Source organism: Crotalus tigris, unplaced genomic scaffold, assembly GCF_016545835.1.
Source record: "Crotalus tigris isolate CLP2741 ecotype Arizona unplaced genomic scaffold, ASM1654583v1 scf7180000024506.7606697, whole genome shotgun sequence".
NCBI classification, from domain to species: domain Eukaryota; kingdom Metazoa; phylum Chordata; class Lepidosauria; order Squamata; family Viperidae; genus Crotalus; species Crotalus tigris.
This window is the reverse complement of record NW_024100678.1, coordinates 1,165,806-1,190,796: the sequence shown is the minus strand read 5'-3', so window position 1 is coordinate 1,190,796 and position 24,991 is coordinate 1,165,806. Positions and strand designations below refer to the sequence as shown.

Genomic DNA, 24,991 nt, shown 5'->3' with positions numbered 1-24,991 from the left:
ATGCACAATTAAAGCTTCCCGTGCTTGCCTGCCAGTTGCGTGGTCCAGTTCCCAATGGGCTGTAGTTGGGGACTCCTGTTTTAGACATTATAGTGGCACCAATATTTGCTACTTTTTGGAACCAGGTGAAAGCCATTCTTTCCACCAGATCTAATGAACTGTGTGGTTAAATAAAAGAGCAGGACAGTTGAAGCATTCCATTTGTTTGTTTGTTTGTTTGTTTATATTGGTGCCTACTCGCACATGGCAACTCAAGGAGGCTTAAAGGACATAAAAGCACAATAGAAAAGAAATAAAAATAATAAAAATTAAAAATAATAAAAAAATAATCCCATACCCTGATGACAACACACATTCATACCAGCCATTTAATAGGCTTCATCTCACTCTGGGTTCCCCAGAAGGCCAAGCCTCCAAGGCCTTCTGAAAGAGTGTTAGAGTGGAGCCAATCTAATTTCTGGAGGGAGCCTGTTGGACACTGGGCTCTGGGAATAGTTGGTGAGCCATGCTTCATTTGCGGTAGCACTGCTGTGCAGGCACAAGCAGCCCCATTTGCACATGCGCAGGGAGGCTAGCACTGCTGCCAGTGTCACATGGGTGCAAGCAGCCCATTTGCGCATGTGCATGCTTGCTAGCGTCGCTGTTGTGTGTGCATCCATTTGCAGATGCACGCAGGGAATGTGCATACACACATTTCTCTGCTGCTCCCTTTCCTTCCGGGCCACCAAGCTGGAAAGGTTGGGAACTCTGTTCCAGAGGGAGGGAGCCACTAAAGAGGAGGCCTTTCTTCTGAGTCCCATCAAATGTATTCCTTAGAGGATGGAACATTCCTTGCCCTCCCCTCTAGTGGGTGACGTAGATGTGACCGGCAAAGATGGTCCCTCAGATAACCTGGTCCCGAGCCATGAAGGGCTTTAAAGGTGACAACCAGCACCTTGAATTGCACCTGGAAGCAAATCAACAACCAATGAAGCTCCCTTAAGAGAGGTAATACATGTTCATACGTAAATCGCAATTAGAATTGTGTATCTTATTAGAATTTATAAGCCATGATCATGTATTACAGCATGAATATGATTGAAATGCCTTATCAGGAAGAGTAAAAAATGAATACACATAGAATACTTTATAATATAACCATAGAAATATAGTTGTTGCCTTATACATGCATTTAAAAGACTTCCTCAGTTCTTGGATGTACAGTAGAAAGCATACTTGAATGTAGCTGTACATTTCTTTTTCTGATCACACTCCAAATAGAAATGCAGATTTGGAAAATTATGTAATAACATCCTGAATGAAGAGGCTCTACTGATTCACAAAGCTTTTATGTGAGAGGTGTTTCCCAGACTTCCTGTTCAATTTATTTAACTATTTTTGTCATCAAATTCACAAGGTATTGTCCAAAATAACAAAGTAAAAACCATGATGAATATAAGTAAATTTAAAACATCTCCATAATTACAAGTCTGATTATTTTTTTAAGCAATTGTAAAACAACAACTGTAAAGGGAAGTAAGTACAATCACAGAAACAGTGTCAACAAATTAAAAGCTGCTTTAAATGGTCATCTTTCAAAATATACTACTTTCAAAAGTATAGCTCCCATTTAACCATTATGATGTTAAAGTATTACATGGTCACAATAATGCTAGGAAGCTATAGGATCTAACTTATAATCGCCCATGACTGAACTCATACTTGACCTGATGTTGTATCCCTAGGCATGTTGGTTTTCTACAGAAAATCATTGATCCGGTATTGGCTTCATGCATCACCATTATTATTATTATTATTAAATTTATTTGCCACTTATCTCGCAAAGGGCTACTCTAGGCGACTGACAATCATAAAGAAGAAATAAAAAGGAAACTTAAACAAAGCGAAAGTAAAATAATAGAACATTAAAACAAACAAGGAAAAAGAAAACAAAGAAAATATAAAAATATGACTAGTGAAAAGGATGGGCGTGTGGGGAGCAGAGAGCGAGGACAGGGGAAAGTCTGCTGTCAATCTAGCAGCCACCCCCAGAGCTGAATTCCCCTGTTGGATCCCCAGGTCCAATTTGCAGAGCCAGGTACCATAAATGCATATTATGGATTATTTGGTATTGTTTGAGTGAACAATATGAATTCAGTTAATGTGCTTCGTAAATCATGATTGATGACAAAGATATGCAACTTTACTGGGCTCAACATTATCTGGGCTTTAAAGGGTGGGTTAGGGTGCACGCTGCAAAAAGTAGCAAGTAGAATCAGAGCAAAAACGTGATTTGATTTAACGTTACAATTCAATCAAAGTTAAACGCAGTTTGTAATGTTGCTGTGTAGTAATGCAATTTATAATCTCCCTCTTCTGTCACATTAAAATTACATCAGGTTCCATGCTGATGTGACGACCCAAGGTGTCAGTTCTTGGAAGACGGTCTTTGCAGTGGATCCGAGTATGTCAGTAGTAACCTGGTGAAATCCATTCTTCAGAAATAATGGCAGAGTAAACCCCCTGCAAAGGAGACACCTAAGCCAAAGAAATCACTGCTGTCATTGTCACAAACCGGTAAGTGCAGCATGGAAGTGGAGAAGCATGGTCTTGCCAGCTTCAAGTAAATACCTTGGGAGGTGAAGCTATTCTTCCAGGCATTTGCAATAGTGTTCCATTATATGGGGAGTGTCACTATTTCTTTTAAAGTAAAAACTAGTCTGGGCAACACCAAAATAGAAGGACAGAGAAAGAAGAGCTAATCCTGATGGAATGAGTCACTTTTGGCTGTGGAATTGGCAGAAAGAGGTGGTGGGGATGAGAAGTTCAACTGCCACAAAGCAGTAAGACTTTGCAGCTTGGTGCCTGACAGTTTAAGTGATGTATAATCAAAAGAATGGGGGAAAAAATAACAAATTGCTTGATTCAGTACTTGGCAGCCATTGTGACTCCTCATGGAGAGAAAGAAAGAAAGAAAGAAAGAAAGAAAGAAAGAAAGAAAGAAAGAAAGAAAGAAAGAAAGAAAGAAAGAAAGAAAGAAAGAAAGAAAGAAATCCTCCACCTGGTAGTAGTAGTAGGACTGCCTCTTTTTCAGTGTTGGTTGAAAAAGTGGTGCGTTAATAAAGCAATCAGAAAAATATGTGGCCATACAGAGTCACAGTAGCATCAGCCTGGACTGGAAGCAGATCAGAATTTTCTTATGGTATTACTCTCTGGTTTTGATCTACAAGTGTAGTTGGGGGTAGTCCATCTGTAATCTTCTGTGCCCTTCTTCTTCCTGTTGGACCAAGAAGCAGCCACATATGTTGCAACCTCAAGAAACTTCAGGAAAGAAATGCAGCTGCTGTCTCTCTCTTTCTCACGTCAGGCTGCAGCCCTTGCAGGCTTGCTCATATATAGATCTGAAAAGGTGCAGAATCTCCACCAATAATTTATCAGCTTTGTTCTCCTTTTTTCCAGAAATAACTCATTTAAAATAGAATTGAGCTGGATGGGACCTTGGAGGTCTTCTAGTCTAGCCCCCTGCTCAAGCAGGAGAACCTATAGTACCAGGGGTAGGCAACCTTGGCTCTTTTATGACTCGTGGACTTCAACTCCCAGAATTCCTGAGCCAGCCTACCCCTGACCTATACCATCTCAGACAGGTGATTGTCCAGTCTCTTCTTTAAAAATTCCAATGATGGAGCGCCCATGATTTCTGGGGATAAGTTGTTCCACTGTTGATTGTCCTCACTGGCAGGAAGTTTCTCCTTAATTTCAGGTTGCTTCTGTCTTTGATCACTTTCCAACCATTGTTTCTCGTCCTGCTCTCTGGTGCTCTGGTGAACAACCTGACCCCCTCTGCCTTATGGCAGCCCCTCAGATACTGGAATACTGCTATCATGTCTCCCCTATTTCTTCTTTTCTTTAGAATAGCCAGACCCAAGTTTCGCAGCCATTCTTTGTATATTTGAGTCTCCAGGTTTTTGATCATCTTATTTACTCTTCTCTGAATTTTTTCCAAACTCTCAACAATTTTTTGTGATATGGTGACCAAAATTGGCTGCAGTATTTGAGCTGCGGTTTTACTAGGACTTTATAAAGCGGTACTATACTTTGTGTGATCTTGATTCTATGCCTCTGTTTATACAACCCAGAATTGTATTAGCTTTTTTGTTTGCTGCTGCACCACTGCTGGCTCATAGTCAAGTGATCATCCACTAGGACTCCAAGGTCCCTTTGTATCATTCTGTCTCAACAGCAGTATAGCCAGAGGAAATAGGGTCTACTCTAGGACAACTCACCACAGCCAACTTGCCATGGCCAACTTGCTGCAGCCCGCTCGCTGCAGGACAACTCACCATGGGCCAACTCGCCACAAATAAGAGTTAGACTAATAGCGAAGAAATAGTGGAATAGGATCATTAAAGAAAGGATGCAAAAGGAGAGACAGAATGAAATGTGAATGACAAAAATTAAAATATTTTTAAATGATTTTGAGTAATTAAATTGAATTGTTGAATTGTCCCCGGGTGAGTTGGCTGTAGCAAATTGGCCATAGTGAGTTGGCCACAGCATGTTGGCTGTGGCAAGTTGTCCCATTCCGGAGGAAATAGTTTATCAAGACAAGAAGAGGGACATGTGGCCCTGCAGTTCAGTGTAGATCTCCAAATCGTCGAATAGGCAGTGATGAGATCAACAAGGTTAGGACTCCCGTGTGTTCCCTCTGCTGATCTTGACAAATTGGGAAGCCTTTAAGTATGCATTCTACATCTTATATTGGATGCTAATGTTGCTGAGAAAGAGGTTTATGGTTGCCAGCCAACCAGAAAAAAAACATTGTCATGTTCTGCCTTTAATGTTACTTGTGCAAAACCTAACAGATGAAGCTTTCTATTGCACAGAAGTAGGGAGGTACACTTGCCAATGTTCAAAAGTAAAACCATTGTTAAAAGAAAAAAAGGGAGTGTAAGGAAATAAATTGGCACATCATAAAACCTACTACTTCTGATTGGACAACAAGAGTACAAGTGTAGAGAATATCCAGCTGTTCTTTAACTGTTTAGCACATTATCCACCTGACTGGGCAAGTCTGGACTACTTTGCTTAACATTTGATGGATCAAATTGTTTGCATCCACTGTGAGAGCTTCTCCATAATAGGGAAGAGTAGCAGAGCCCAGCCCTTATTGTGTTGATGTAATGTCCTGTCAACGTAATGATAAGGTGTCCCTACTCTTGTTACTACTTTGTAGATTTTCCACATGGCCAACCACTATATTGTCCACATGGCTGGGTGGGTAAATATTGCGATGGTGTTGATTGATTGAGGTAGCCAATAGCATGTCTATTTTCTCTTTCGTCTCATAGTACAGACCCCCTAAAATGTCATTGGGGCATAAGAATATTCCACTCATGAGCAGGGTTGGTCTAGTCCAGTGATGGTGAACCGTTTAGAGACCGAGTGCCCAAAAACTGGCCCCGCTCCTGCTCCACCCCCTGCCCCGTTCCCACCCCACCTGCCCAGCAGTGCCATGGTGGCCATGCCCTCTGCTCACGCCCCGCAGCATCAACTGAGCAGGATGGGGCGTGAGGACAGTCTTGTCTATGCTGCCTGGAAGCCATGTCTTGGCTGTGCTGCTCTGCATGGGCCACGCTCAGAGGTGACTCTCCTCCAGGGGGGCTGCTGCTGAGGAGGGGATCGCGGGGGGAAGCAAGGCTGGGGCAACGGCACATTTGCCCACAGAGAGGGCTCCGAGTGCCACTTCTGGCACGCGTGCCATAGGTTCGCCACCATTAGTCTAGTCACATGAATATGCCTCACCCAAAGGGATGCAGGAAGTTCTGCAGATTTGATCAAGCATTGGGACAGAACCACAAAGGAAGACAGATTGAATGTTCCAAAGTACAGAAAACAGCAGGCTAAGGTTTTCTATATTATGGCTGGCCACAAGACAAAGCCAATATTATGGGGAGAGGAATACATTTGGAAATGTCATACATTATGGGGAGAGGAATACATTTGGAAATGCTTCCAGTGAATCTGTAAATGTCTAACAAAGACAGGCTTTGAGTTTGAAAAATATATTTGAAACATTGCTTCTATAACTTTGTTGGAGAACGACTGCCAAAGTAGACCAGTCTTTCCCATCCCCTCCAAATATGTTGGACTACAACTCCCATAATTCCTAGCTAGTATAACCAACGGTCTCATAGGTAAAGAGGTTCAGAGAAGAATGGGAAAGATCATAGTGGGTTAGCTGGGCAAATAATTTGAACTGACAGTACAAGACAGTTTCAAACGCTCATACAACAGAGTTGCTCAATGTAACCTAAAGACCGGAGATTAAAAATAACCATTTATCACGAATTGAAGGCAGATATACATGTCCCATGATAATGTTGCAGGATCCAATCTGGATCGGTCATTAGGACCAGAGATTTAGTCTTCTGAGCTTTCAGGCTTGTGTTGCAGGGAGTCTAGAGAGACTACACATTCTGCACAGCATTCTATCAGAATGTAGTACACATTCTATACATTCTACACACGTTCTAGCAGAATGTAATAGACATTCGACACATTCTGCTAGAGCAGGGGTAGGCAACCTTGGCTCTTTTATGACTCGTGGACTTCAACTCCCAGAATCCCTGAGCCAGAATCCCTGAGCCTAGCCCTGTGCTAGAGAGAAGAGATGGGTTCTAGCATGAATATGAAAGCTCAGAAGACTAAGCCTCTGGCCCTGGTGACCGACCCAGATTGTATCTTGCAGAACCATTTACTTATTTATTTTAGTGAGACTTATCTGCCACTCCAATGCTATGGCCGAGTGGCTTAAATTCCCTCTTTATAGTATAAAGATTCAGCAAAATAACAAAATTAGCAATGATAAAACAATAACTAAAAATGACAAAGAACACTATGCCCAATAAGAAAAAATTAAAAAGAATAAAAATATTGGCATAAAAATCTTCATGTCAAGATGAGTGACAGGGAATGTTTCACAAATGAAGTTCTAACAGAGAGACTGGCCTCCCTCAATTAAACAGCCGTGCTTACTGAGGAACCAATTTATATTGCATATAATTATATTTATAATTGTTTAATTAATCACATATAATAATTACAACCTTTCAAATTAATCAGGTAGTGAAATAAATTATACAAAGAAATATTAAGATATCTTTTTTAACTTTAAGAGTCTATGGAATCCTTACAACCTTGTACTAGTTTTTAATATAACTCTTTCTTAACCTTTTTCACAATTAGTCACTTATTAATTGCTGGTGAGGATGGTCCATGTTGAAAATCTGAAAATCTCTGAACATTGCTAATTTTAATACAGTGGGTTTGTATTGCTTCCTTTAAACCTCTTTGAATATTTGATCCAAATGGAATCTTGAAAATCACCTTGAAACATTGCCCTGTAAAATCCTCTGGCAGTTTGTGTGAAATAGGAATTCATATCCACATATCTTACAACGTATTGAATTTATGGACTATTGATATCAGGTGACACCTGCAAAATTAGAGTGAATTACCATTTCCCAAACTTCTGCCTAGAAAATATATTTTATTAAAGAACTGGTGGAGTAGCTGTGCAATGATTTTGGGTTGGCTTTGCATGAATCCCTTTGTTTGAAAGTACCTTATTTTAGCTCTTGCAGTCTGAAAACAGTGATACTGTATATATATGACTGGGTATTTTATGGCATGTCATGTTGCATGGCACCTTCAACACTTAGCACAATCAAAGGCAACTTGAATAAGGGTTGCACAACCCAAAACAAAGAAGGCTGAATTTCTAGGTGATTATCGTAAGGTTTGGTGGGTGGAGAAGGACACTATGCCAAGGTACCGCCCATGTATTACAACAATCACCCTGATACCTGCAATTGCTTACAAAATATAATTCAAAGGTAAGGTGAAAAAGTAAGGAAGACACATTCCTTGTAACGTGAAGTCTGCATGGCTCTGCAGGAGAGTTGACTGCCAGCTTTAATTTTTATTTTGTCAATTTTCTTTGGTGGGGGGAAATCCTAGAGAAATATTAAAATTATATGCTATGTTAAAAAGGGGTTGATGAATACTTGACATATAAATGATTCCTGTACCCATTGGGTAAAACATTGTGAACTGGGTAAAATTTACAAATGGTAAACTGAGTAAAATTCATTGTAAATTTCCATATGTCCTCAGCAGGCATTTCCAGCCTGGCAACTTTTAGATTCAGGGGTACCTCAGTATTCATCCAGGAGGTGCAGCAAATACTAAAAACAATGAATACTGAGTAGATCACGTGACTTACCATGTGATCCTTTATTTCAGCCAGAAGGCGTAGCAAGTCACAAGGCAGCTGATACCAAGAAGTTCTACTTTGTGTGTCAAGTACCAGGAGAAAGATGAACACTGGGACAAAATTTTTGCTTCAGAACATGCTGAGTACCAAATCCGATGAATTTGGAAGCAGCTGAGTACCAAGGTACCACGATATGCTGATAATTATATTCAACATCCATGAGTAGCATTGATGAAGTTACCTAGTTTGAGTAATGAAACATCTGTGAGAAAACAACCAAATTCAATGAGTACCAAGGGCTCCTCATTTCAATCCTGAGCTACAAATACTCTTGTCTATGAGTCACACAGCTAAGGGATGTTGGCAGTTGAAGTTCAGTGCAGGAGAAGATCAAGTTAGGGAAGACTGATTCAATATTTTAAAAATGGAAATTCCCTCGCTCGCTTCTCTCTTTTTTTTAAACAAGTTTTATTAATTTTCCATTTTAACAAATCTTTACGTATTAAGGAAGAAACTTGGTGGTTGGGTAATACATAGTCCAATGACACGTTTTTCCATATATATGTCAGTTCACATCATCAAAAATTTCCTCTCTGTTTCCCTTAGTTATTATACCAAATTTCAGATTAATACATTGCTAGTTATAACTCAATCATTTGAAGCATTTATCGACAACTTTTGATTTATATGCCTTCAAATCCTGTTTTTAACTTTTATCTGATTTCAATTACAGTATTCCTGTTGCCTTAATGTCCATAGTATTTAGATTTCGGATAGCCCATGGTTCCCTTAGTTCATTACAAAATAGTTATCATTTCTAAAATACACTTATATTTATTTAAATCCATTCTTAGTTTATTCCACAATCATATTTATCGCTTACTTAATAAAATAACTTTTATCCTCTGAATCCATCTTCTATGTTATAATTCAAAACTTTTATTCTAGTAACTAATTTATTTCCCTTACAAATATAAATCCTGACTATTACATCTTGACAATTGATATCTTTTAAAATCTCCTTACCTTAGCTCGCTTCTCTTGTATTTAGGGCTGACTGTGATTTTAAAAAATGGCACTACATGGGAATGCCTATTATAAATACAGCTATATTTTTTTTAAAAAAACTTTACTTTTATTTATTTTTCCCACTCTTTTTTCATTACAGTCACTGTTTAGAAAAAACACCATGTGTATTACTGTAATAGCAACCTAGATTATCTCAGTGCTGATATTACTTAGCAAAAACTCCATCAGTTAGGAAGAAAAGACAAATATCAGCAAGCATAGGAAAACAACAAACCGTGCAGAGGTTTTAAAGAAACAAAAGTGAAAAAAGACAGTTTAGGGAGTAGTGCAGGAGTGTCAAACTCGCAACGTCACATGATGTGTCGCGACATATTGAAACTTTTTCTCCATTGCTGACAATGGGGTGGGCACTGTTTCAGTATGATGCATCCGATCCGTGGGCCTGCAGATTGACACCCCTGGAGTAATGAGTGTACTGCTACTGACTGCTGAATGGAGGAAGGTTTAGAAAATCAAGAATGGAATGAAAAATGGAATATTCTTAAAGGAAATGCTCCATGCTGCCATGGTTCTCACTTCCTTCTGCCACTAAATATGGATCTTGAAGATAGCACCCCACACGTTGGCATGCTTGGAGGAACTCCAGTGTTTATAGAACTATACATGTTGATGGATAGATGGGTGAAAAATGAATGGAATGGAATGGAGAGATTGGGTTGCAAAAACAGTGTCAATCCATGTTCCATTTTGCCCTTTGAAGTTCGTTGAAGTTCAGATATCTGAAGTGCTTTCCAGAAGAGTTCTAAAATTGACAAGAATTAGAAGAAGGGAGACACATTATTTTTGGCAAAAAAACATAAATCTTCGGAAATGTTGAAATACATATCAAATAATTGACATCCCTTAAAGCAATAAAATCATATTTATACAATAATATCATGGATAACTTGGATGGTTAAAAGAAGTTTGTTTTAGGGTATAAACTGGGAAGTGGTAAAAATACTGTCTACAGTTATAAACATAGAACTGAATTTGCTTTAAAATATTTTGATATTTTTTTTTTTTGTTCTAATTGAACCACAATTACTGTGTAATGAATATTGCTTCTCTCTGTTTTTGCATGTTTGGAGAAATGGGGAGACAAAAAGTTAACAGAAGAAATCATCAACATTATAGTAAAACGACCACAATGAAAAGTAGGGCACAATTTTAGCCTGAAATTGTTTCAGAAAGCACTGCTTTTCAGGGGAAAAAAAATGTGAGAGAAAAGAAAGAAGAGAAGAAATCTTAAAATACACATCTTGCTTCAGGAAACTAATCATTTTTTATTTTTTGAATCTGACATAATATTTATTATTGATTTCTACTTTTTAATTTGTTGTTATTGTCACAGACTTGTGAAGTGATAGGTTTTGGTATTGAGACAAATTTCTTTGGTTGATTTCTTGATTACCAAATATAGATCATTTTAATATATTAACTATATAAAGTAATTTTTCATAATCTTTTTTTTCCATTGGGCTGATTTCCCCTCCCCCAGGATTTCTTGGACCTTCATACCTTTGCATTTTTGCAAAAAAGACCCCTGACGTTAAAACACCTAAATTCATAAAAATCTCAGGTTTAGGAAGGTTTAGATGGAAACCGGTATAGAATTTGTGACATGAGAGTGTAGGGGAAGCAGTTTTTTTGAACTGTGAGCACCCTTCAAACTTGGAGAGCAGATTGTTCTTGCAAAATGGCTGACACGATGGGCATGGCCAATCAAAACACATTTCTTTCTCTTTTTTTGTAAAAAATTTTTATTTTCAATTTTGCAATGCATTACGTTCATAAAAATACTTCAGATAAAAAGTAAAATAAATTGATACACACAACTTTCGGTATTGCTCACCCATTTCCCCCCAAACCGCATCCACCCTTTAACCTAGTTCCCTCTTTCCCTCTTCTTCCTCACTCTCCCCCTCTCCTCCTTCTCCTCAACCTTCCTATTTGCTTCTCCCCTTCTTCCTATCTTCTCGCTCCGGATGCGGTCCAGGGGAAATGCCCGAGCAATTCCTCTCTCCAGATTAAAACATCAAAAAACACATTTCTTAAAAGGAAAATGGATTAGGTAGTTTTCTATCAGCTCTTTGCCCTCCCACAATGTTCTCCATCACCACCTACTTGTTGTCTTGTTATGGATTCCAACCCAATGGAAAAGTGGAAAAAAATAATGTAAAAGGTTTGGATGCCTGTCAACTGCCCATACATGTGCACGACAACCCTCCAAACTCTAACAAACAATGGAATAAATTTGGTGAGGGAAGAGAAGCTGGAATAATAAAAGTTCAAAAAGTCCCCATGCACTCCTAGTAGAAGAAGCAGTTCTGCCAGCTGTTCTATTCTAGATTCCCCATTCTGGTCAGGTGACACACTAAAGACTTGAATGAATGAACTGGAGGCATCCAATAAAGGTCATCTCCAACTTTCCTTTAAGTATAATATCTATTTCTGGCCCAGGTTTCTCTGTAACTAGAAATACATGTCCTGCCTTTTGCAGAGAACTGAACTTAAACGATAATAGTATTCTCCTTGTTTACTTGTCAGCATACCAGCAGTATTCTTTTCAGGCTCATAAAACTTCATCAGAGTAGTAGTACTTTGTAATGGGAAGAAACAAAGGGTGACTTGGATTCAGTGGAATTTTGGCCACGTTTACTCTGAAGTAAGTTCTAGTGAGTTTGACAGGACTTTCTTCTCGGCTACATTGCAGCCAAAATGGCTTTACAAAGTCTTAAAGCTCCCACAAGCAAGCATACGGTTGTGAACAACAGTGCCTGTAATATAAGTGGTCCTTGATTAACAGCCACTTGTTCTGTGATAGCAGAACAATGACGGCAGTAAACGAGTGGTACTTACAACCTACCCTCAAGGTTTTGGCTGTTGCAGTGACCCCGTGGTCACAGGTGCTTGGTAACTGGTCTGGATTTCTGATTGTCACGGCATCCTGGGGTCATGTGATTATGATTTGAGATTTGACCTGCCATTTTCCCACAAGCAATATCAGTGGGGAAGATAGCAAGAGGTCCTTGCTTAATGACCCACAGTGATTCACCTAACAGTCGTAACCGGGAGTGCTGAAACTACCATTGGTAAGTGGCATAATCTCATGACATCATGCTTTATAACTGCATCGCTTAGTGACCAAAATTCCAATCCCAATTGCTGTCGTTAACTGAGGACTATCTATATGTGGCAAACACTGGGAGGGTATTGACTTTCTGAAAAATCTAAACATTTCTGTCCCTCTTAGTGCCTTTCGTTGATCCTCACCAGCTTTTTGTAGATTTCAGGCAGCATTTCCCAAGAGCTGTCAAACGATCTCATCGGCCATTATTGTTCTTTTCCATCAACATGTTCCACAGATGAGTGGGTGGAAACTGGAAGCTTCACTCACATTTTCTTTTGTACCTCTGCATGTTGAACACAAGCCCTGGCGACCACACCTTCCCCGAAGTTCTGACTCCTCAGGGAAGGATTGTGTTGCTACAGGCTTCTAATTAGCAATAATGGCCTGCTTGTCACTGGATGAAAAGCAAGATGCTGTTGAACTGCTCTTTTAAAACCAATTTTCAACTATCTAATAGTTTCAAGGTTCATGTATGTCTGTGAAGTGTGTGTGTGTGTGTGTGTGTGTGTGTGTAAAGTCAAACAAATTCATTAGAAGATTGCTCCCCAAATGGAGGAAGCGAACGAGCCTACTTTTCTTTTTTTTACTTCTTAATTTCAAGGTTGCTATGAGTTCTTTATTATATAAGTAGTGCATAACTTTTGTGATCAAGTCCATCCAAGGAAGTCAATGTGTATGTAGTGGAAGCATAAAAAGAAGAATATAATAATATAAGGGAATTAGAAAGAAGCTCTGACATCATAAAAAAAAGCTACTTCCCTGTGCAAGACATTAAGGTTACAAAGTGTAGTCATAAATTACAGAGCTACAACAATAAAATGGTAGCAAGGCCAGGAAAGCCTATCAGTAAGAATCCATTCAAAGCATGTTTTCAAGGGAGCTCTACTGTAGGCAGGAGTTGTATGTAAAAATCAGTGACTTGATGGTAGCCATAATCATGCAAATGAAACCCGGCCCCTTCATTTTACTTGTGATGCACACAAAAAAAGACTAGACTTTAAGTGTGCAAGTGTGGCTCCATATTGACTTTTTTTGTCTCCCTTAAATGCCCCCTCTGCAAAAGGTAAAAGCCACTAACAATAAGTTCCAGGACCTGGTGCCTCTCCATCTAACCTACGTTACAATCCATTCTTAAAACCTTTTTAAATTACAAACTTCATGCAGGACTATTTTGAGATATTAAAATGGGGGCGGGGGGGGGGTAAGCAAGGGGAAAAGAGATGTGCTGGCAAGGACAGAATATCAGTACATGTAATCTTGGGATCTCAACTAAGATTATAAGATTCAATCCATAATGTCAAATGTATTTAATTATTTATCATATTGTATGTTTTTTGGGGAATAAAACTTGGAGACATTGGAAGCACATCTGAAAACCAAAGATCTTGACTGGTGAATTAGATTGGAACGAGAAGAAGGATGTTCTTTCTTTTTAATGAGAAATATGGATAATCGGGGCTCATTTCTTTTTTAATAACCTTAGAAGTGCAACTCGATTAAAATTTCATTTAGTCTGAATCAGTTTGATCAAACAAAATTGTAAAACTACAAGGGTTAGCTATCAGATATGAGCCAGCCGTTGTGAGGTATTCAACACCAATAGGGTTCATAGAGGATAAACTGTTTTGCCGCTGAACAATTCCGCTGTTATTGAAGCACAAAAATTAGGATTTGTAAATGGGTGAAGTCATAAATAATGGATTATGTAATAATGGAGGCTTAATGTTCAATTAGTAATGGGACATTTAATTGAACATTGAGTAAGTTACACTGAAAAGTAAAAATGAACTACTACGATTTGCAAATTAACTGCACTTATTATTTATTTTAAAAGTTTATAAACCACACCTTGGGCCCCAAAAATCCAAAGCAGTATGTATAAATATGGTGTATTTATATACTCAATGGTGCATTTAAAATAACACAGAACTCTGACCTTACAAAGAGCCTTCAGGGTAGAATTGAGTAGAGATCCAACTTTTCCACCAGCTTGAAATAACCAAATGTGACATGTACTAGGAAATGAGTAATTTTTACATATATTTACATTTGTTTTCAGCTGTCACCTGAAAGTGTGTTGTGATGACCTTCCTCAAGAGCTCATATAAAAGTTTGGCCATTATCTCAGAGAAGACCTTCTTTATTATGAACCCTGAATATTCTGCAGCCAGAAACATACTGCAATAAGAGTTACTAGTCAGATTTCTGACTTGGATTTCCCAGTGTCACCCACTTCCACCTGAAAAATAGTGTGAAGGAAGAGATTAGAGATGGTTCTCAAGAGTCTGAATGTACTGTAATTATCCATATAGTTCATGACCAGGTCATATCAGGCTGCAGGCAAATGCAACGTAAGCCTCATTTGTGTGCCCACGTACAGTATAATTGCAAAGTATATTTTGCAATGAAGGTAGCTCAATTTACAAATATCAAAGCTTGGCTTTTGTTTCACCCACTATAGATACCTCCTTGTTCCATCATATAAAGGTGGTGTCTCTTTTAGCTGAACTGTACTCTTAATTTCATGGATGTACCCATTCTTTTTTTTTGTTTGTTTGTTTAACAGTACAGAAATACTTTGCTATTGTCTTCTTCCAGTTTATAACTTCTTAATCTACCCTGCAGTCCTGGTGTTTCCAGGTAGTTTCCCTTCCAAGGAGTAACCAGAGTTATCCCTATTTAGCTTCCAAACCCAGACGACTACTGCTATCCTATAGGCCAGAATAAATTGAATTATGAAATTTAATTTATTTGCTTTTAATGTGATCTCTGAAAATAAGAGACTATAAGTAATATTAGTCCCAATATAATATTCAGTAGAAGAGAGAACAATACTATATACATGAATCGGTCAAATCAGATATAGATATAAATATAAATAGAGATGGAGACAGAGATGATAGAGATAGAGACAGAGTATATATCAAGTTAACTTACATTCATTTCATATGACATCTAAGCATTATCTACAGTGCAACCAATCCAAGCTTAGGAAAAATATTTGATGTCTAAATTTTTGATCCAAATTCCTGGTTTTAATAGTTGCTTAATACACACCTGCATACATGTATCTTGTCATGGTCCCATCGGAGCCTGGTTCAGAGTAGTAGGAGTAGGAGTTGGAACTGGGACCGTCTGATGGGGATGATAGGTCTCCCTTGGCATGTTTGGAGAGGCCAGGGACTGAGGACAATTGTGTCCCAGGCCTCTCAAGCTAGAACAATCTGGAGCTGAACATTGTTATAACTGTAATGATAATAGTAGATTTTAGGAGAAGCCCTCCAATTCTACCACCTCTTACCGTATTAGACAACACAGAATCAACAGTAGAGGCCTTCATGTTTCTGGGTTCTATAATCTCCAAGGACACCTAATGGACACCTAATATTAGAACCATCATTAAAAAGGCACAACAAAAAGTGTTCTTCCTGCGTCAACTCAGAAAACTTAGATTGCCCAAGGATCTACTGGTACAGTTCAACAGAGGCATTATGGAATCTATCATTTGTACCTCAATAACTGCCTGGTTTGGCACAGCTACCAAAGAAGACAGACACAGACTTCAACAGATAGTTAGGACTGCAGAAAAAAACAATTGCAACCAGCCTGCCTTCCATTGAGGACCTATATACTGCACAAACCAGAAAGAGGGCTGAGAAAATATTTACAGGCCCCTCACAACCTGGACATAAACTGTTTCAACTTCTCCCTCAGGATGCTGTTATAGGGCATTGCATGCCAAAACAACTAGACACAAAGATAGTTTCTTCCCCCATGCCATCACTCTGCTAAATACCTAACTCTTACAGCACTGTCTTCTGCCTAAAGATATTTACCTATATAGTAGGCTATATGGCTGAAGGGGGAGAAGCAATGTATGTTTTCAACAATGCCTCCAGACAAACAAGAATAACATGATGCTGAAGCTGTATAGAATAGTGGCAAGACAGAAAAATCTGCATCTTACTCATGGACCATTTAGTCTTAAAAAATGCCTCAAGAGCAACTTTGTGCATTAAGTATTCCCACCCACCCCCCTGTGTGAATGCGTTCTGCAGGACACGTTTTGGAACTGACCTGCAAAGAAAGAATAGATGCTATCTGGCAAAAAGATGTCTTGGACATCCAGAGGGTAATGAAAATAGCAATAGGGTGGGAGCTGGTGAAGAATGAAAGTGTTTGTGTCTTTTTTTGCATACAGAGATGACTTATTAACAGTGCACCTAAGAAGCACTATTCTCACTGCCTCTTTATATTACTTTTTTTATGAAGCCATTTTACTGGATTACTGGACTGTACAGACATTCCTGATGCATAGGCAAAGATAGCAGGATGACTTGCCCTCACAGGCTATTTTGGCTCTATATGTCTTATTGCTCTGGGTTTGCCTCCCCTAATTGGAAAGTTGCATTAGAACAATTATTCCTGCAAAAATAGAGAGGGAGGTACCTGCTTAGGTCAAAGAATCACTCCTTCCGTTTTTTATGTTCAGACCTGAATGCTGTTGCTCATTAATGAGAGCACCATTGCACATAGAAGAAGGAGGGGGTTGGCAGCTTTGGGGAAACTCAGAATTCTCTCTCTCTCTCTCTCTCTCTCTCTCTCTCTCTCTCTCTCTCTCTCTCTCTCTCTCTCTCTCTCTCTCCCTCCCTCCCTCCCTCTCTCTCTCTCCCCTCCCTCTCTCTCTCTCTCCCTCCCTCCCTCCCTCTCTCTCTCTCCCTCCCTCCCCCCTCCCTCTCTGGAAGTGAACATGCTTAATGGCCATGGAATGTTGACCAATCAAAACACATTTCAGGAACAAGAGAAATGGAGTCGAATATACTAAAAGGGACACTTCATGTAGTCCCCTTTTGCTCCTGGCCGTATTTATCCATACACTGCTTTTTTTTTTTTTTTTTAGAAGTAAGTCTTTAGAGGGAATAAAAGTGAGGCAAGTTGCCCTCCTCTAGATATTTGGATTCTAGTTCCCATCAGACCTAGCCACCTTGATGAGATCCAGAATTTCTGGAGAGTACCAAGTTGTTTGCCACTGATCTGATTTCCTAAATCAGACACAGCTGCTTGCTCCTTGTTACTTAATATTCTTGAAATATTACCTTTAGAATACAGGGCTTTCATACGAAATTACAATCTGCCAGTCACAAACAGAATTCATGAAACTCTGTCAGTTATAAATATCTTTCATGCAACCCTGGAAAAGAAGAAAAAGAGGGTTACTTACCCACAGCATTTACTTCCCCTGGCAACGCCTTTCTCTAGCGACATGTCTGGTATGAAGTAAGGCTTGTTTCCTGTAGTTAACAGGGGAGATTCAATTGTGGTAACATAAACCCTTTCATAACAATACTTCTCAATACCTCTTTTGCAATTAGTGATTTGTAAAGCTCTAATTTAGTAGCTGAGGTCATGGAATTGATGAACAGGAATCTGTGCCATGAAATGCCATCAAATCTTGGATGCATATTTGTGGTGCCACAGGAGAAAGAGCTCAAAGGTAGAGGAGGAAGGCTTAGTTGGGGCCTGCACAACTTCCAAGCATTTGTCAGGCCCCCTGTTTCTTGGGTCAAAATTAGAACACTTATTTCGCCTCTCCTGGGTCAATTTTTGTATCTCAGCTGCAACCCGGGTACTGAGCTTGGAGTGGAGGGAGCTACTGAGGGAAAAATGGGCATTGCCAAATTCTCATTTTGTTCTGAGAATCCAGAGAGCAGACCTGAAGAACAACGAATGCACCTATGTTGCAATCTTACAAGTAGCAAACTGGCACATATGGTGGTAAGTGTACAACAGTTATTCAGCATGTGCACTTAACACTGGTCATGTTGCTGACTTTTACAAATATTAAATAACTAGCTATGAGCTAAAATGTTAAATCAAAGAAGACATATGAAAAGGTCCTCCATCCCAACTCAAAACCTGTGATAGATTGGCCATTTCATTTAGCAAAAAACCTGGGGACCAGAGGCAAGAGTCAATGCAGCATTGTCTACGGCCATTTTTATATTGGTAGCCTAATCCTACACATGTGTCAATGTAACATTACAGCTGTGTCTGAGTGACGCTATAAGGTAGTATCAATCCCATGTTGTCAGCTGTGAAAGACCAGGACCACACTTGAACTTCCAGAAGTTGTGGGTGGTTTTAAGAGGAGACTGGACAGCGCTTTTATCCAGAATGGTATAGGGTCTCCTGCTTGAGCAGTGGGTTGGACTAGAAGACCTCCAAGCTCCCTTCCAACTCTGTTATTCTGTAATGTAGTGTAATTCTGATATATTGCTCACACCTATGCACAGGAATCTACTCAACTAAAAGCACTATTTTGGCACTAGATAAGGGTTAACGGTATTCAAGTGGGGTTGGACTTCATCTGTGGCCGATTCCTCTTTTGACTCAGTCCCCAGATTCTGCCATTCCTTCTCCATCACCTGTGTTGAAATGGCCCATTACTTTGTCATAGCACTGATTCCATTGTTGATTTAGGTGATATTGAGACACACTACCAAATACATAAGTCCATCCCTTGCTGAAGTTTAATAATCATTCCTCCAATCTCGAGCCCTCAGCATCAAATTCTAGAATTCACCCCTGGGCTGGGTGGAAATTCTTGGAAATAAAATCTAATCAGTTGAGAGAGCTATTTTATGCTACCATGTTTATGGAAAGATTTTGAAGCTAGTGTCTGGGGTTAAAAAAGCAGAATACTTATATAACTGTTAACATAGTTTTACTGCTATCTCAGTTTTGTTTCAAATAAACTTTTGCAATACAGAGAAACCCTCAGGAATATCAGGCACATTTTAACATTTTAAAAAAATTAAGACTCATAAATGCATGTGTTAAGGATGGTTTCTGAATTAAAAATAATATTTATCTTTTTATAATATTGACTGACATAGTGAGCATAAGAAACATAGGATGATGGGCATGAACTCCTCTGAACACTAATTTTATTCATATAGTTTTATTCATACTGTAGCTATTCTATGAGATTGGCTCTAGGGTGAAGTCCTGGCATTTCTAGATGTTTTGAATTCAAAGCTGGGGAAAAGTTGTAGCTAAATATTTTGGAATCATCTACTAACCAAACCAAGCAACATTGGGCTCCAAAAACCATCAACTGATTGAAGAATTTTTCTTATAACCTTAAACTATATCTTATTTAAGATGGACAAATGAAAGTCAACATCATCATAAAATGATGTGAACTCATCAGAATTATTCCACCTTAAAGGCCTCAACTAGGTGCTCCCAATGAGTTTTCCTCCTCTCAACAGTTGAATCTCATCCACACCGTGCTAGTTTATTAAAAGGTCATGGGATTAAGGAAGCTTGCAGAAATTGTTTTGGATTAATTGAAAGATAGATCTGAAGGGCATTGCCGACAATCTCTCTGTTGCAACTGAGCTTTCATGACTGTTCCAAAGCTATTCCTTTTGTCTCTCGAAGTTTTTTTTCTTGCATCCAAAGGGAATTTGAAATAATTTCTATTCTTCATGCCTTACCTATTTGGAGGATGGAGCACTGTTTATTATTCTCATAAATTTAGAAATGTCATAGTTGCTCAATCCACATCTAGGATAGTCTAGTAGAGTTGTCCATTTTTTTTCCAAGCACTTCGTATCCAGTTACTTTTTTCTCCTGACTTCACATTCATCCAGTTTTGCTCCCTTCTTTATCTTTCCTTCCCTGGGCAGTTACCTTTTTTTCTTGCTTCACCTAATAGCTGGCAGCAGAATCCAAGTGGCTCATTATGTGACAGGGAATCATTCATGAGTTTAATCAAGATTCATGTCAAGCACACAACCCAGCCTTCAACATGAGCAACAGCCCAAAACTCCGGAAGTGGCTGTTCCCAGGATGAGTCAAGGGGAGCCAGAAGAATAAAGTTAGATCGCTTCTCAGATAAAGCAGGGGAACACTTGCACCCCAATGTCAGTTTTCCACAGGTGTGCAAGTATTACACTCATTCACGAGAGATTACAGGATTACTTTCATTCATAAGAGATTCTGCAGGGGCAGGCACAGGGCCAGAGAAAAAGGACAGGTGCCTCAATTGAAAATTGCAACACACTTCAAAATTTCTTGGGAGATAGGCCAATCATCCTTCACCAGAGAAGGGAAGGACTAGGCCAGCATGCAAGAAAAAATACAAAAACCAGTGTGACTTGCTTAGAGCTGAGCAACATAAAACATAAAGAGTGAAATATGAAATTGCTGGATTTAGGAGCACAATGATTGCAATGCAGGATGTCAGAATGTATAGCCCAGCCAGCACCTGTGGAAATGAAGACCCCAAGAGTAGCACAGTAACTGGCAACATGCAGGGGTGGGATTCAAATATGTGAACAACCTGTTCTCTGTGTGGATGCCCCTTCCAGAAGTCCATTCTGGGCCTGGGCAACAAAAAAATTAGCTACCGGTTCTTCCAAACTGGTGCGAACCGACTGAATCCCACCACTGGCAACATGCCTATGTGTCCCTGCTCTATGGTGCCCAGTGGTGATAGCAATCAATCTGCATCACAGTACTCCATTCAGCCTTTCAGACCAGAACTGCTATTCCCGTACCATATTTGCTTTTTTGTTTTATTGTGAACAATCATTGAGTAATAGACATGCTTTCTTCCACTGGATTGCAATGGCATAGCATTGGGTTGATGCTGCCCATCTCATCACAAGGTGATTTGGGGCCATTTATCTAATGCTGGGAAAGATTGAGGGCAATAGAAGAACGGGACGACAGAGAATGAGATGGCTGGATGGAGTCACTGAAGCAGTAGGTGTGAACTTAAATGGACTCCAGAAGATGGTAGAGGACAGGAAGACCTGGTGGAACATTGTCCATGGGGTCGCGATGGGTCGGACACGACTTCGCAATTAACAACAACAACAACAATGTTAATACTACACACTAATAACATAATAATATTTATATACATTTAGGAGGCAGCATGAACATCAGTTTTGAAATTAATCCCCAATACAGAGCAGCCCAGTTTCTAGGTTTCCAGGCTGCCTGGGAAAGGAAACGGAAATGGCAAGGAGGAAGGGGGCAACCCGGTTGTGATATGCATTTTGTTCTCTCCTGGCTCATTTGGACTATTGAGCTCCTAAGGGGGACTTTGTAGCAGAGGCATATCCCTGTCAGCAGAGAGTCAATCCCCATTGCCTTGGCTGTATTGACTGTTGGAGATGATGAATGGTAGGTTGCTAACTTCAGGGTGTTGCATAATACCCTCTCTGAGATGGAGACTAGCTTTGCCACAACTCTGAAGGCAAAACCCAATGCTATGCCATTGCAATCCAGTGGAAGAAAGCATGTCTATTACTCAATGATTGTTCACAATAAAGCCACCATGCAGGGACGTTGCTTATGAGATTGGTTTAGGAAGAATCTCTATCATGCTAGAGGTTTCTCTGCAGATTGAGCATGATCTATTGGAGACTATGGCTTCAGAAACTTCAGAAAGTACTTAAGCTTTCTACTATGGGATGTTTTTCATAGCCTTTGAGTTAGATTCATAGGAAATATGTTAGGGATTTGAATTTCTCATTTAATTAATTAATTAAGTTAGTTAGTTAGTTAGTTAGTTAGTCAGTCATCCATCTCACCATGATCCAATGGACTAAGGGCCAAGGAAAGGCAGGACATGCAGCATTGGTTGAAGGAAATGCTATTTTAATTGATGCTATTGAAAGTGTTACTTGGCAATGTAATCTGCAGAATGACTCCTCAACATAATGCCCAATATAGGCTAATACGTTTTTCCAAAGTGGCAAGGATATTTCTTGGAATTCATTACACTGATACTCCAGAATATGGCAGATTAGAGTGGATGCTTCATTGACACTGAAATAGGCTGCAGTTGAATTCACCATTGGCTATGTATGAACTCTGCAGTCCATTCATCTATGGGCTCTGGTCAATTTGTCCCTGAAAGCCCCACAAAGAAAGGTTACCATCTCACTGATTATCAATGGGGACAGTGCATATCCTTTTAGACAGTGGCTGATCAAGTCATTTATGACTTTGAGATGTAACTTTGGGGCATCTAAAGGTACAGTGGCACTATCTCAGTGCAAGACTTCTGTTACCGGTAGCTGGAGACAATGCCTACACCATAATTTCTGTGAGAGAAAAGAGGTTGTGGTGTCTCTGAATGGGATGATTTGGAGCTGTATAGACACACCTACAGATGGAAGCCCAGAGCCAATGAGGCTGAGGACATAGCAGCTCCAAAAGCAATAATGGACATTTTCTAGTTCTATCACACCCAAGTCATGTTTTCTTACTTTTCTCATGAGAATCTGCTATCATGAGCATGTCTGTGTTCACCACCACTTCTATGGCCAGAATTCATAAAGGAGAACTTACTTTTGGTGTACTTTTATTGTTTCTGTAATAATTAAAGGTGATCTTTGTTTTCTTGATTCCTATTAACTCGAAAAGTCCTTCTCTAAGCCAAAATCAAATGCCCTGTCCCATGCAATGCCTTGGGTAGACGAGGGAAGGTTACACTGTGAGTCAAGCTGCACTACAAAGTCACTGCTACCATGGCACCCAAAGAGGAAGCAGAAATCTGCTAGCGGTCAGTGCAAAAACCAATTCTGAAAGCTGTTCAACTCGCTTATTGGCACCCCATTACTCAGAACCTGACCTGTGAGGATGGATGAGCTCATCCTATTGGCAAGAAGTAAAAAAATTACCTGGCACAGGGACACAAGGAGGCAGAAAGTATTTCATAGTAAAGGACAGGCCATTCCTCTCCCTCTCATTCTCCCACCATCCCTCCTGCTTCTCTCTCCCTCTCTTTCTCATATCACAATAACCACAGTAATTAACTACATGAACTAAAATCAAAATAAAACAGGACAATAAATGACCCTCAAACTAGAAAAACAAATAAGGGGAACTCTCGTACCCCATCATCAAGCGTTTAGTTAAACATATTTCAAAATGTCCAATACACATACTTTCACACAGTATAAAGTGTGGAGCCAGGGGGACAGGAGGGGGAAAGCCTTCGATGGGTAAGGTTCTGGAGAGCCACCCTTGGCAGTTTTTGGCTCAGCCCTCCACTACTCAGTGTGGCTGCTCCACGGACCTGCACACATAAAGTGTGACAAGAAAAGCAAAGGCATAATGAGACGAGATTGACTGTAGTGATTTTGTTTGTAATTCCCTGAGTTATGATTGCAGCCTTCCTTTGTTTTCTCATTTCCAGCCAACTCATATTCCAGTGCATACAAATAGCCCAGCCAAAACAGGAAGGGAAGGAGATCTCTTTGGGTGTTCTGTGTATTCATTTTACAGGGTGAAGTGTCAATGATGACAATTTTGAAAGCTAAAGCACCTTTCAGTTACAAGCTGACTGAACTCATGTCTTGCCGGATTTCAGATATAGCATGCTACTATTGCGGTATACTATAATATACTGAGTATTGAGCATACTGTAGCCATGAAAACAAACAAATGGATCCAATGCACAAATCAGTCCAGATTGAATCAAATCAAATCTTTATTATAGGCATAGACAGCGTTATTTTAGGGAGCCGCAGCCAAGATAGCAACAAACTACCCAGTTCATGAAATAAGCTCCGTGTGCCTGGCGTCACCCATTCTAGCTCAGTCCTAGATCTAAAAATGCCATCCAGAGGCCAAAAATGAACCCCAGGCCAACCCTGGGGCCCATAAATCCAATAAAGTAAAGGAACAGATGAAAATTGACTGCTCTCTCTCCCAGTCAGATCTATAGCTTCGGGACCTTTCCACCCCCAAGGAATATGACAACACAGAAACCAGTAGCAAGACAGACCTCGTCCCTGACCCTCCAAACCTTTAGCCCAAGTCACTCTCTAGAGCAGGAAAGCCGTGGAGATAATCTCCTGGAACAAGTCTCCTACACACACACACACACCAACTATGCTACTCAACCTTTCCATGAGGCCTGCCTATTGTCTGCAGAAACTCTGATCTTTACCTTGCAATGACTAAATGACATTGCAATCAAGGTGAATAGCCGTTGATGTGGAAATCCTGCATGGCAATCAGAGAGCTATAATGGCAGCAGAAGCGATCCACATTGGCATTCCAACAGCCTGTCCCATGAAGTCAATAGAAACTGTTGGTGCAGCCAACTATGGCTATGTGCTATAGAAAAAACAACACCTCCTGAAATCCATCAGAACGGCCATAGATGGAACAGCCGCAGGATTATTTTGACCTCCTTCTCTCAGCTTTTAAACTGCCAAAATGGAACATTTGACTTGAAAGATTTTTCACTACTTACCCAGCCAGAGAAATGTTAAACTCATCCACCTGACTTTCAACCAGCCAGCTCTCCCCACTGGATTCAAACAAATGAGCAAATTCCTGTGGCACGCTCATCACATCCAAATAAATCCAGAGTTCACATTCAGGGCACAAATGACCTGGTTCAAATTATCCCTACTTCGGACATAATACACAAAGGCTTAGATCTCTGGAGAAGGATCTGATGCCGGGAAAGTGTAATGATATGTGGGAATGATCTTGAG

General features: G+C 39.8%; 1 long non-coding RNA gene across 1 annotated transcript; it reads right to left on the bottom strand.

The window, feature by feature from the left end:
* Window positions 1-8,703: 8,703 nt before the first annotated feature.
* LOC120303813 lies at window positions 8,704-17,733 on the bottom strand. The gene is made up of 3 exons (XR_005555541.1): window positions 17,677-17,733; window positions 15,513-15,701; window positions 8,704-10,085 (listed from the first exon to the last, which is right to left on the bottom strand). It is a non-coding gene; the product is annotated as an uncharacterized LOC120303813 (long non-coding RNA).
* Window positions 17,734-24,991: the final 7,258 nt, after the last annotated feature.